This window comes from Gracilinanus agilis, chromosome 4 (assembly GCF_016433145.1).
Source record: "Gracilinanus agilis isolate LMUSP501 chromosome 4, AgileGrace, whole genome shotgun sequence".
NCBI classification, from domain to species: domain Eukaryota; kingdom Metazoa; phylum Chordata; class Mammalia; order Didelphimorphia; family Didelphidae; genus Gracilinanus; species Gracilinanus agilis.
This window is the reverse complement of record NC_058133.1, coordinates 259,001,668-259,016,331: the sequence shown is the minus strand read 5'-3', so window position 1 is coordinate 259,016,331 and position 14,664 is coordinate 259,001,668. Positions and strand designations below refer to the sequence as shown.

Here is a 14,664-nt window from a genome sequence, read left to right as displayed (position 1 = left end):
CCCCTCCCCCACCGCAGGGGCCCCCTAACTCGGGTACTGACCCCACCCTCTCCCACGCTCCCATTGGTTGCAAAATGCTTGATTGACAATATTCCACCCCCCCACACGACCCCCAAACCAAACCCCAAGACCCCACTCCACCACCCTACCCATTGGCTGAAAACCTGGATGATTGACATTCTCCCTCCCAAAGAAGGCCCCTCTCACCTGGCTCCGGCAACCCTCCCGCGGGGGCTCTGCTGCTCCCCTCGGCGCGGTGTGGGGGGGAGGGTGTAATCCGGGGTGTCACCCCCCCGGAAACTGCAGCGGTGGGGGGGGGCGGTACCCCAGCCCCTCCCTTCCTGGGGGGGAGAGTTTCAGGGCCGCGCGGCCACGTCAGCAATGCCGGGATTGGTCAAGGCGGGTCACGTGCCGTCAGCCCCCCCACCAGTCATCCGGGCAAGTTTTCCGTAGGATTTCTAGGGGCGCGCATGGAGGCCTAGGGCTCGCCGTACCCCTGACCCAATCCCGCGGTCCTGCTACTGTTTCCTCTCCCAATGTGGCTTTCTTTCCAGCAGCTGTCTCACTACCCCCCATCTCTCTTCCCAGTCCCGGTTCAGCATGGCTACCGCAGCCCCAGTGCGGGCAGGGCGCAGGCGCGAGGGTGCGGTCCGAACTGGTGGGAGGAGGGGAGGAGGGGAGGATGGGGGCGGGGGGGGTAGCCGCGGGGGCGGTGCGCAGGCGCTCGAGCGAAGCGCTTGGGCCTGGCTTCGGGATTTAGGCCTTCTGGGCGTTGCGACATTTCCCTCCCCACCTTCGTGGGTTTTGAATGCTAAAGGGCGGGCTGATTAACTGGTTTTTACCCCTCCCGTCTTCGTCCTAGGGCGTAACTTTGCTGCCACCTCAGTCCCTGGCCTAGTTTCTGCGGGAGGGTGGGCCCTAGGGTACTCAGAGCACGAGGGGGAGGGGCGGCCGGCCGGCCGGCCGGGGAGTGGAAAGCTAGGACTGCCTTTGCGTTTGAGGGGTCGAAGGTGAAGGGCGTACTTCGTATTGTAGGTAGCCTTTGCTATTTGGAAAACTTTTGAGAGCCTATCTCTTCCGTCTTGCTCAAGTTACCACCCACCCCTGTGGCCTGCGTTATTGCTGTAGTTTCCTTGGTCTACCTCAAGTCAATACATGCAAGTTTCTTCCTGCTCCAAGCGCCCTTCACCCAGCTAGCAGACAATATTCCTAAAGCTTTGGCCGGATCTCTAGGAATTTTCCCTGTTCCCTTCAGATAAACCACAATCTGCTTGACATTTAAAGCCCTTCCCAATCTGAATCATCTAGATCTTTATAATCTGAGTTCACATTACTCCTTTTCACAGACTCTACTCCTAATGACATTTGTTCTCCTGCTTCAGTGGTTTCCAAACTTTTTTGGCCTACCGCCCCCTTTCCAGAAAAAATATTAGCGCCCCCGGAAATTAATTTAAAAAAAATTTTAATAGCAATTAATAGGAAAGATAAATGAACCTGTGGCCATTACTGCTCCCCCCCCCCCCCAATCGCTGGAGTACCCACCAGGGGGCGGTGGTGCCCACTTTGGGAATCACTGTGGTTCATTGCCTTTTTTCTTCACTGGCAGTTTGGGGCCCTTCCCCACACCCTTAGGCATGGAATTGCCTTCCCCTTCACCTCTTTGAATTCCTGTCTCATTTATAGGTCACTCAGAATCTTCCCCACTCCATATACATAAACTTTTTTTTTTTTTTAACTCCTAACCTTACATCTTAGAGTCAATACTGTGTATCAATTTCAAGGTATAAGGGTGGATCACAATTGGGCAATGGAAGTTGTGACTTGCCCATGGTCACAGCTAGGAAGTGGCTGAGGCACTGAGGCAAAATTTGAACCCAGAACCTCCCATTTTGTGGCCTTACCCTCAATCCACTGAACCACCTAGCTGCCCCCAACATAAATTTTTGCAGACTTGGGTTTTACTTATTTGTGTTTTTGTGGTTTCTCCCTAGTAGAATGTATACCCCAAGAGGAGGACTGTTTGGTTTTTCTCTGCTCTTCCCCAAAGTGAAAAGAACAGTAATGGAGATGAACTTCCACTCTTTCTGAGGATCTCAGTTATCCCTTTAAGAGAAGTTAATGGGAAAGTATTAAATATATGAGGGTGGGGTTGTACCTCTATCCCCAGTTAATTAGGAAGGCTTAGACAAAAAAAAAATCTAATGTCCTCATCCACCCATTTTACCAAGGGAAGTCTTCACAAATGTCAGAACCATTGTTAACTAACTCTGAGCTATTATGATTGTATTTCTAACTATCCATTATAGTAGATTCCATAAAGCAGCAAAAGTGGAGACCTTCTGAAACTAAGAAGCTATTGCCCAAGTCAAAAACATCAACTGTTTGCTGCAACAAGATGTATTGTTCAGTCCTATCCTACTTTTCCTAAGCCAAGATACTAGAGTTATTTCCTTCTCTAACTCATTTTTTACAGATGAGCAAACTGAAGAAAACAGGGTTAAGTGACTTGTCCAAGCTCACACAGCTAGGAAGTGTCTGAGGCCAAATTGGAACTGAGAAAGATGAATCTTCCTGATTCTAAGTCCAGCATTCTGTCCACTTTGCTAGTTACCTAATTACCTAAAATAGGATATATTGATTAAATTTCTTGAGACAAGGATTGTAGGAAGAAAAGGGAGCAAAAGCATTCTCCACAAAGGAAATACAATACCACTAGTTGAAATTCAAAAGAGTACATGATAATGACATCAAAAGAGGAAACAAATTTCTAGGTTAGTCTCTTAAAAAAATGGCAAACTAGGTGTCATTTTACAGATGAGGAAACTGAGGTAAACAGTGAAACGACTTGCCCAGTAAATGTTTGGGACCAGATCTGAACTCAGAAAGATGAGTCCTCCTGACTATAGACCCAGCACTCTGTGCCAGTGCATCTGTATGATAAGGTAGCTTGTAAGGAGTAGGAAAAACATTTCAATATATTTGTAGCAGCATTTTTTATGGTAGAAAAGAATTGGAAAAGAAAGCAGCTATTCATTGGGGAATGGCTAAACAACCTATGGTACATGAAAATATTGAAATATTATAGTGCTATAAGAAATTATAAATACAAACATAGGCAACTTGAACTGAGGAGAAGTTAAGTAGAACCAGAAAAATGATATATACAATATAAATTGAACAGCAACAACAAAACAATGGAAATTGAAAGCTATGGAAATATGACTAATCATGGTCCTGAAAAAGATCTGATGGGATCCTTCCCACTTATTCTTTGTAGAGGTGATGGGCCATATGTATAGAAAACTGCATATTATGTCAGATTTTTCCATATATTGTTTTACTGAACTTATTTTTTTCCTCATTTTTTATCCTTTATTAATGGCTCTCTGAGATATAGACTGACTAGACAAGATGATGCTATGGACAAAAGGATCAGAGTCTTCATTGGTGAAGGTCCCTGGCCTTATTTAGGCAATAAGGTCCAATACTTCTCAGAATGCAAGTTCAAATTAGGCATCAGGCATTTGGTTTTAGCATGTATGAGAAAAACAAAAAAATCCATCTGAGAAAAACAAACAAACAAATAAAAAAATTATTGAACTTGAAAAAAGATGAAGTCAAACTGGCACTCAAAAAAAGAAACATTAGAGCACAAAAATAGTGAAACGTTCAAGCAGTGTTGAAATAGCTTGTGTGTTGAAGCACATAGATACAAGTAATCTCAACACTGCTAATGATAGCTTTGTGTATTTCTCTGTCACCGTAGCAAGAAAAAAATGGTCCCCCCTTTTTTTTCAGGGCTGGAAATATACCATATAGAATAACATTATTGTTAAACTTCTGAGGAGGAGGAATAGAGGGGAATCATTCATGCAGTGTTTGCCAGAAAAAAGTAGGTTTATAGGCTCTGAAGATACACAAGGAAGGAATAGGGCCTAGGTACATCAAAGAAACAAAGAGAATCTAGACAAAAGTTTGTACTCATTATTCCCCCAATCCCCTCTCCTTCCCCATCTATATAGCAGTCAGGTTCTTATGATAGGCCTGAAACCTAATCACTAACTCTTGGCCTTTTTTTTTTTTAAGAAAAAAAAAGTGGTTTACAGTTCTGTAATACAAACTTATAATCTATTCTGTAATATTAAAAATTCAAATTCAGTATTTTTGAACATAGAAAACATTTATATTGGATTTATGTAAAGACTTTAAGTGTTAAACTGATAAACTCTGAATGCAGATTAAAGCATACTTTAAAAAAACTTTATTTTTATTGTTTTATTTTGTTCATGCTTTCTTTTGTTGCATGACTAAAATGGAAATGTGTTTAACATAACCTCACATGTATAATCAAAATCAAATTGCTTACCTTCTCAAGGAGGGAGAAGGATGAGAGGGAAAAAGAGAATTTAGAACTCAAAATTTTTTAAAATTACAATTAAAAAATTTTTTACATGGAAATGTGAAATGCTTAATGAAATAAAAATAATTTTAAAAAAGATTACTATAAATGTTAATACAAATTGACTTGGAGTAGTAGGAGATGTGATAGTGTGGGAGAACTATGATAGTTTGAACATCTCTCTCTAAAGTAGGTATGAGATTATTGTTAAAATAAATAAAATTGTTTCTGGTAGACTTGTGCCTAAAAGACAGTATTAATATTTTAAGTTAACTAATATTTTGAGACTATTCATGTTTTTCTTTGACAAAAATGAAAAAATACTGTATATAACAAGTTTATAGTTTTATATACAATTTCCTTTTTTGCTATTCTTTGCATTTTAAGATGTTTATATGTATTCATTTTTACTTAGTTTATAATTTAAAATGTTTTTTAAAGAAGCCATGATACTGTGCCTTAAAGAAGAAGGTCTTGTAGGCCAGGCCTGATGCAGGCCAGACTGAGATAATGAAGAACACCCAACCCAGGGCTTCTTAGCCTTTTTTTGTGTCACAGACCTTTAGATAGCTTCGTGAAGCCTATGGACTTCTTCTCAGACTAATGTCTTTAAGTACATAAAATAAAATACATAAAATTACAAAAAAGCTAATTATATGTATATATATATTTTTTGGGGAGAGGTTATACATGTATCATTGTTCAAACCGATTTCCATATTATTAATATTTGCAATAGAGTGATGGTTTAACACCAAAATCCTAATCATATACCCATTCATCCAGGTGATCAATAATATATTTTCTTCTAAAAGTTAATTATATTGAAATCATTATAAAAATATTTTTTAAAACCGCCTTAGGGACTTAAGTCTTAGCCCCTTGCCTTTCAGGTTAGAAACTAGCCTCACTTACATTTTGGAGACCCTAGTAGATATTGATCCTATTACTTCCCTTTCCTTGGTGGCATGGTCCTAAAAGTTTTCTAGAGGACCTTCTACTACTTTAGTGCTCTTAGAGCTGTTCATGGAAAACTGCTGACTTCTAGGCTATAAGAAGTGCTTGCCCTAAGAAGGCAAGCACAAGAGGAAGACAGTGTTGGTAAAAGAAAAGCAAAAACAAAAATTCCCTAAAAAACCCCAAGAACAAGCAATGTGATGGTTCTCTGAAGGAATGTAGGGCTGGAGTGACCAAATATGAACCAGAAATTCCAGGCCTGAGTCCTGGATCTGTCACGAAATGGGTGATTTGGGGACCAGTTCACATCTCCAATTTAACGGTTTATGTATAGAGTGATGATGCTAATGTGCAGGCTGTTTGGTCTGGTCACCCCTAGGTGCTTGCCAAAAGCTTCATTCCACTTAGCCTTTATGGATAGTGACGTGCAAAAATATTACCCCCAGGGGTCATAACGGACCAGAGAGAGAGAGAGTGTACTTGGCTGGACCATTTTAGGATTTCCAAGGCTTTTAGCTTGATTTGGGCTTTCTTTAGAAGAGGCACATTTGGATATGACTTTGGCAAATGGGGACCATCAGGGTATACAGATGGGAAATGTGGATTTTCCAAATTGAATGTGGGGATGCAAGCGCCAGTAGTTTGTGATGGACAATGTCTAAAATCCTTTGTGTTTTTCCCATCCAGTGCATTTCCCAAAACTTCACTTAGCTATCTGGACCCTGGATTTCCTAAGGGTCCTTCTCACAACTCTTTGTTTCTTATACAGGTGACCATATGATTTAGGGCTTGTGCCATCCCACCTGTCATTAATGTACTAGTGGACATCAACATTCTCTAGAAGTGCAGCCTTTTTCAACTGCCCACTAAACTATGACAGTTCCAGAGAAAGTTGTCTCAGGGCTACTTCTGGGATTAAGGAATTGGGGAAGGGCACGGGCAGATCTGTTATACTGGTGGTGTGGTGAATAGAATATTGGATTTAGTAGTCAGAAGGACCCGAGTTGGAATCTCACTTCCTTAGCTGTGCCTCAGTTTCCTTATTTGTGAATTTGGGTAATAAGAGTACCTTGCATATAGAGTGGTTGTGAGAAGCAAGTATGACAACATGTGTAAGTAAAGCACTTTGATCACCAACATACACTAAATTAAAATCTGTATCCGAACTTTTTGTTTTTGTTTTTGTTTTTGTTTTTTTAATTTTTGTTTTTGAGCACCGTTTCCATGCTGACAAGGTCACATGATCAGGGCTTATGGAAACAGAAATAAGATCAAAGACAAGACGGGGTTTGGCCAATAGATGGAGCTTAAGAGCTAATTTCTGAATGGGTCCATGCATTCCCCGGGACAACCGGGGTACAGTGAGCAGAGTACCCCAGAGGGAGGCAGAAATGAGCACTTACTCGGTACTTGCCCAAGACACCACATTCACAACCACCAGGGTGATCTGGCATTCCTCGGGACCCAGATATGGGAACTGAACAGCATTATCTGTCTATTAAGCCTACAGGTTGGTTAAATAGAGCTAAGAAATATTAGTGTGGTTGCTGGGTGAGATGGGATGCTCTGTTGGCAGGTTAAGATAGTACAGGGAATGGAGTGTAGGATTGGGAGTGAGGAGATCTGGGTTCAAATCCAGCCTTAGATACTTCCTCACTATGTCAAGTCATTTTTCAGTCATGCCTAATTATTCATGATCCCATTTAGAGTTTTCTTGGCAAAAATCATGGAGTAAGTTGCCCCTTTCTTCTCTGGGACCCTCATTTTGGAGATGAGAAAACTAAGGCAAACAGGGTTAAGAGACTTTCTCAGGGTCACACAACTAGGAAGTGTCTGAGACCAGATTTTGAAGTGAGGTAAACTAAGTCATTGTCCAGAAAAACCTGTTTTTCCCTGGGGAAAAATAGAAATCAGAAATGAGCCTTCCTGTGAAGGCCAGACAGCCCAAAATAACATTCTCATGAGAAAATCACTTCCTACAGCTGCTTCACAATCCAGGATAAGAGATAATGGTGGAAAGTCCCGCGCTACTAGCTTCCTTCAGTTTTCTTCAAGGATATGTCTCAGTAATGAACATTATTTTCTTTGTATTTTAAACCCTATAAAAACTACATTATAATTTTAGTTCGGGACAGCCTTCACTAGGAAGGTTGTCCTGGCCAGCTGGGTACGTTTATTAATCAATAGATTAATAAATATTTATTGGTTCCATTAATTTGAACTTCTGGGTATCTGGACTCTGAAGTACCCTGCTTCAATTCGAACCCAGCACCTTCTATCGCTTGGTCTGGCTCTCTAACCACTGAACCACCTAGCTGTCCCAATGTCTACGTTTTTTGATGTACATTAAAGTAGTTGGCTGAAATTTGGCAGGTTCCTATCCTGGAAAATTAATACCTCTACATAGAGATAAAGCCAGACATGAGGTCAATTTTATTCAAGAAATATAGTTTTCCTTTAGTTCAATGTTACCCCTAAATGCAAATTAATGGTCCCTTAGAATGAATAAATGAAAAAATCATTTGCAAAGTGCTATGTTCTTAGCCCTTAAAAGAATCCTGTGTCCAGTGACTTTGTGTTTTCATAACTTTTGAGGTTTGTTTTGTAATCTTCTTCTCTCCCATAATTGCTTAGCATGTCTCTTAAGAAAATGCTTCTAACTGGGGTCTAAAGCTAGCATCATGGTTTTGGTTTTTGTTTTGTTTTCCCCAGCCCGTCAATGAAGTGCCTGCTTTGGGCCAAGCACGCACTACAACTATGAGACAGTCTTGAGTGGCAGCCAGAGAGAGCCCAGAGAGTGTCCGGCCTGGGGCAGTGAGCCCGGTCAGCCTTGTGGAAGAGGGGTCAGGCCAGCCTCGGCCAACTCTGCTTGGCCTTTCCCTTCTGGTTGTACCTAGGGATGGAGGAGATGGAAGGAGAAAGGACCGCTTTGCCTGGGTGCCTAACAATTTTGGAGTCTGGGGGCAGATTCTGTTTGTGTGAAGAGTGATTTTCGTTTCCAGGTGAGCTACCAGGACACGGGAAGAGCAAGGCCACGTGATTTGGGATCTGCAGAAGCCTTCCATGCTGTGCATTTTCCTCTTGTTCTCTGCTGACCCCACAGGAAGGAGGGTTAGAGAGAGGGGAGTCGGCCTGCCTCTCCTTCCCTCCCCTCGGTACTTGCTCCTACACGCAGGGCTGTGGTTAGCCCTTGTCATGCTCCACTCTGGCCTTTAGGCTTGGGTGAGTGGGTGGTCATCATAATGCTGAGAGAGACTGTGACCCGTAGGGTTTGGGTTTTGGTTCATCCTTCTTGCCTAGAGCAATGCCTGTTATTATCATCTGGACCAAATACCTCATTTTACAGAGGGGGATATTGGGTCTAGAATCGGAGGACTGCAGGCCACTGGGTGAGAGAGGGCTAACAATGAAGAAATGTTGTATTTCGAATAGCTCCAGGGCAGTGATGGGCAAACTATTCCCCCTCATCTGGATGTCCAGGCATAGTGATTAGGGAATTGCTTAAGGCAGTGATGGGCAAACTATGGCCTGGCTCTGGCCTGCAGGGAATAGTTTGCCCATCACTGCCAGGGGATAGGAGTTGTTTGGATGGAGGCTGTGGCTGCATTGTGGACTTTCCTTTTTCTTAATAACCTTTATAACTTAAGATCCTTCCATCTTAGAATCAATACTGTGTATTAGTACCAAGGCAGTAGAGTGGTAACGGCTTGGCAATGGGGGGTTAAATGACTTGTTCAGGGTCACACAGCTAGGGATTGTCTGAGGACAAATTTGAACCCAGGACTTCCCATCTCTGGGCCTGGCCCTCTATCTACTGAGCCACCTAGCTGTCTCCTCATTTTGGATTTTTAAATTCACACCCAAGAACTACTCGGTTACGCTTAATCTTTATAGGGAATTCTTGGTTGTTAAAGGAACATACAAGTTATTCCAGCCTTAATCCTTTTATTGCCTGAGTTATCTTTACTTCACCAAATATTTTATTTTGGATGAGAGAGCTATATCTTCCACTTTACTTGGGGTACATATCCCCAAGAGGGATTCAGGAGGTATATCTTGATATGGCTATATTTAGTATCTTGACCTTTTTCAGAGAGTTTATTATTTATAGTCCTTATTTCCCCAAATAAACTAATTGTGAAAGTGATTGTTTCCTTTGTGGCTTTGTGTCCTCAGCACCTTACACATAGCAGGCATTAAATAAATGTTTGTTAAATTGAATTCTAGTCCAGGAGCATGGCTCTGTCCCAGGACTAGGTCCTTGATCACTCAGTTTGGATGGTTATTAAGCCTATTTCATAATGAAGAGGAGGAATGAGCTACCCGTGCCATTGAATTTTATCCCGGGATAAAATTGGTAGGTCGTCAGTAAGAAAACATGCCAGTCAAAGTTTTAAAAAATTATTTATTCATTTATCCATCTATTTATTTATATAAGAATTTGTCATCTCTTCTGTCTGATGCCCCCTCCCTCACTTAAATACTTTTAAAAATAAAGACTTATTTTTACCAATTGCATATAACAACAAATTTCCACAGTTAAGCACTTTAAAAAAGCGTTTATTTCATAGTTCAGAAAAATAAATTCCCACATTGGCCACATCATTCGATAGAGCACTAGGGCCTGGAGCCAGAAGTTCATATCCAGTCTCAGATATTTATTAACGATATGACCCTGGGCAAGTCACTTATTCTCTATAAAATGGGATCACAGTGACATCTACTTTCCAGAGTTATTTTGAGCCAGTCAGTAAGCATTTATTAAGCACCTATTATGTGCCAGGCACTATGCATAAGTGGTTTGTGAGAATCAAATGAGATATTTGCAAAGTGCTCCTCTCTGTCTTCAAAACTTGTTGACTGTCCTTGTTTGTTTATTAGAAACCCTTATTTTTGATCTTAGAGTGATACTAAATGTAAGTGTCAAGGCAGAAGAGCAGAAAGGGGTAGGCAATGGGGCTAAGTGACTTGCCCAGAGTCACATAGCTAGAGAGCATCTGAGGCCAGATTTGAACCTCAGAGATGAACTTCCCTGGTTCTCCATCCTCTGAGCCACCTAGCTGCCCTTTGTCCTTTTATTTTTTTTTAATTTATTTAAAAAATTTAAAAACTCTTATCTTCCATCTTAGGATCAATACTGTGTATTGGTTCCAAGGCAGAAGAGTGGTAAGGGCTAGGCAATGGGAGTTAAGTGACTTGCCCAGGGTCACATAGCTAGAAAGTGTCCGAGGCCAGATTTGAACTCTAGGTCTGGCTTTCTGAGCCACCCAGCTGCCCCACCCTTGTCCTTTGTTTTGAAGAGGACCAGTGACATCATGGGGTGATGTCCTGACTTGCTTATGAATTGGATTGAAGTGAGGCAGAGTTGCACAACATCATCAGCCTCACTCTCTCTTCCAGAGTCATCAAAGTCCAGCAGCAGGACAAAAGCCAGGAGGAGCATGCCTGATGATGGCTTGGATGCTGGGGATGACTTTGGCCCTCTTGGAGGTCTGACCAAGCTCTAATGGACTTCCAAATGAATTGTTCTCTTCAGCCCCATAATCTACAGAGAGGTCTGAGGTCTGGTGCTTACTCTTAGCCTGGTCTAACCCGTCTGCACAGACAGCTTTACTAGGGTGGAGCTGATGGGAATACTTCACTTCCTGGAGCCCCAGTGCAGAACTGGGTGTCAGGGAGACCCTAAAGGCCGATAAACAGCCCTGAAAAGGGCTTAGCCAACCCTCACACTAGAGGTGCTGGTCCTCTCTGAACACCCCATCTGCTAGCTGCTATTGTTATTTATTGATCTTATACGACATAAACATACATGTCTCCTTCTTCATCGAAGGCCATTCTTTCTTTCTCTGGCAGGAATTGGGTGTCCTCTTTCATCTTCAGACCTCTGTCCTGTCTGGATCAGAGTTCTGAATTCTTTTAAAATGATTTTACTCTGGGATGTTGCATTATTGTATAAATTGTTCTAGTTCTGCTCATTTCTCTCTGCACCAGTTGATAAAGGTCTTCCCAGTTTCCTCTGAAAATCATCATTTTTTATGGCACAGTACTGTTCTCCTACATTCACCTACCTTAGTTTCCTTCAGTTCCTCTAATGTCATTTTTATTTTTTTTGTCATCTTTGCCAATATGATGGATGTGTGGTGGAACCTCAGAGTTGCCTTAATTTTCATTTCTCTATTTATATGGCGACTGAGCATTTTTTCATGTAGTTGTTGATTGCTTAGATTTCTTCCTTTGGAAACTGGCTGTTCACAACTGATGATTTATGTATTTGGGAATGGCTCTTGTTCAATATATATCTTGGAGACAAGACTTTTATCAGAAAAATTTGCAGCAAATATTTCCCCTCATTTATCTGTTTCCTTTCCAATTTTAATTTCATTAGATTTGTTTGTGCAAAAACTTAATCTTACATAATAAAAATTATTCATTTTGTTTTCCATGTCCACCTCTTTTGCTTGTTTAATTATGAACTTTCCCTTCATTCATAAATCTGAAAGGTAATTTTTTCCTTGCTCTTCTAGTTTATTGATATCAACTTTTATGTCTACATTGTATATTAATTTACTTTATTTTAATTAATTACATTAATTAAAATCTTGGTATAGTGTGAGATATTGGTTATACTTAATTTTAGCTAAATTGCTTTCCATTTTTCTTAACTGTTTTTCTCAAATAAGGAATTCTTACCCTAGTAATGAGGGCCTTTGGGTTTATTGAACACAGTGTTACTGTGTTTGTTAGCCTTTGTGTGTTGTTTATATAATCTGTACCACTGGTCAGTTACTCTATTTTTAAACTAGTTCCAAACCAACTTTGTAGAATAGTTTGATTTCTGGAATTGATAGACCCCTTCCTTCTCACTTTTTGTCATTATTACCCTTAAGATTTTTTACCTTTTCCTCTTCTATAAATTTCATTAATATTTCTTCTAGCTTTATAAAGTAATTCTTTGGTAGTATGATTAAATGTAGCACTGAATATCTAAACTAACTTGAGTAATATTATAATTTTTATTATATTGGCATTCTCTAATTATGAGCTATCACTATACCTACAAATGTTTAGGTCTATTTTTATTTCTGCAAAGAGTATTTCATAGTTGGGTTCATATAGTTCCTGTATGTATTTTGGTAGATATACTCCCAGATATTTTATATATTCAAGTATAAATACCTTTTATTTTGTAATTATACTTTATAATACATAAATTATATATAATATATTATTTATTATTAATATATCTAATATACTATAAATGTCCTTATTTATTTTATAATATATATTATATATTTATTTGAAATGGAATTCCTCTTCTAGCTCTGTTTTATAGCCTATGGTTTTGCTGAATTTATTATTTTTCAGTTAAATTTTTGGTTGTTTCCTTAGGTTTGCCCTAAGTAAATCATCATATTACCTGCAAGAACCTGGTATTTTGTTTCCTCTTTATGCTTCATTTCCTTATGCTAATTCCCTTGATTTTTCTTTCTTATAATATTGCTTTGGTGCATTTATAGGACTATATTAAATGGTAGTGCTAATAATTTGTGAATACATTACCCTTGATCTTATCAGTATGACTTCTAAATTTGCTCCATTATATATAATTTTTGCTCTTTGTTTTAGATAGATATATGCTTTATTAAGAAAAGATCAATTTATTTATTTCCTTTCTAGAGTTTTAAATGGAAATTGGTTAGATTTTTTCAAAAGCTTTTTAAACATCTACTGATATAATCATGTGCTTTCTCTTACATTATTAACATTTTATTACATTTATAGTATTTCTTATGTTGAATCAACTCTGCATTCTTGGTATTAAAAAAACCAGCCTAGTCATAGTGGATAAACTTTCTAATATGTTTTTAGAGTCTAGTTGGTAATTTTCTATATTTTTTTTCCAACAGTGTTTATTAGGGATATTCACCAATACAGTTTCGTTTCTCTGCTTTATCTCTTCATCATTTAGATATCAATATTTTATTTGTAACAGACGTTAGAAGACTGCCTATTACTATAAACAGGTTATATACTATTAGTTAATTAAAAATTTTTTTTATAAAATTCACTTTAAAATCCATCTAGACCTGGAGTTCTTTTTTGGGGGAGTTCATTTATGTCTTGTTAAATTTCTTTCTTTCTTTTTGGTATTGAGTTGTTTAATATTCCCTCTTTAGTAAATCTGGGTATTTTATATTTTTGTAACTATTCTTTAACATAGTTTTGAACTATTCTTTAAGTTACCAGTTTTGTTAGCATGTAATTGGACAAAACTATGATACTTTCCTTAATTTCCCTCTTAAGTTCTGAATTTGCTTTCATTTTTTTTTATCAACAATTTGGTTTTCCTTTCTCTTTAAAAAAATTAGCTAATTCCTCATTTGTTTTTTCCTCCAAAACTAGTTCCTAATTTTATCAATTTCAATGAGCTTTTTCTTTTAAAATTTATTATTCTCTTCTTTAAATGTCAAACTTTCTACTTTATTGCTTAATTTTAATTTTTTATTTATTGTTTAAATTTTTTGTTTTTAGTTCTATGATGATTTTTCGCTTTTAATTTCCTTTTATAAATTTTTATTTTTCTATTCCTTCTGAAATATTTTGGCCTGTTTTCTGTTAATATTAGCCTCGCCTGGCTAAAACTTGACTCATAGAATAATGGCATTACAGGAAGACTTTTGACATTTTTCAGATAAGAAGCCAAAGATGAGTTTGAGCTTCCCAAAGGGATTTAGCTTTTTTTGGAAGGATTCCCTTGACACTGTCTCTGTAGGCATGTGAAATTCCCCTCTTAATCAGCACATTAGGAACTTTCTAAATGTAGTTTATTTGTTTTTTTGTTTTTTTTTTTTTTAAATTTTAAACCCTTAACTTCTGTGTATTGACTTATAGGTGGAAGATTGGTAAGGGTAGGCAATGGGGGTCACGTGACTTGCCCAGGGTCACACAGCTGGGAAGTGTCTGAGGCCGGGTTTGAACCTAGGACCTCCTGTCTCTAGGCCTGGCTCTCAATCCACTGAGCTACCCAGCTGCCCCTCTAAATGTAGTTTAAATTGTAACCTGATTTAAGAGATAATTCTCCCATAGCAAATATGTTGACCACAAAAGGATAAGTAGTAGGGTTAGAAGATTGCCTTTCACTTCCGAAGCTTTCCTAGATCCACAAGATCATATTTATTTATCTCGGAGGCAAGTTGAAGGGAAAAATTCAGTAAAGCCACACATCTGCTGGCGTGAACATTGCAGAATGAGAGAAGGCTGTCTCCTTTGTGGGTTCTGGGTTTTTCTTTTTTGTTTTGGATTTGTATA

General features: G+C 39.1%; 1 protein-coding gene across 1 annotated transcript in view; it reads right to left on the bottom strand.

Annotated features, from left to right (window-relative positions):
* BRD2 (bromodomain containing 2) overlaps nucleotides 1–569 on the bottom strand; it is a 26,390-nt gene extending 25,821 nt beyond the window's left edge. Inside the window, exon 1 of the mRNA XM_044673993.1 lies at nucleotides 208–569. The gene's annotated coding sequence lies outside the window, so the exon portion shown is untranslated. The remainder of the gene's footprint in view (nucleotides 1–207) is intronic.
* Nucleotides 570–14,664: the final 14,095 nt, after the last annotated feature.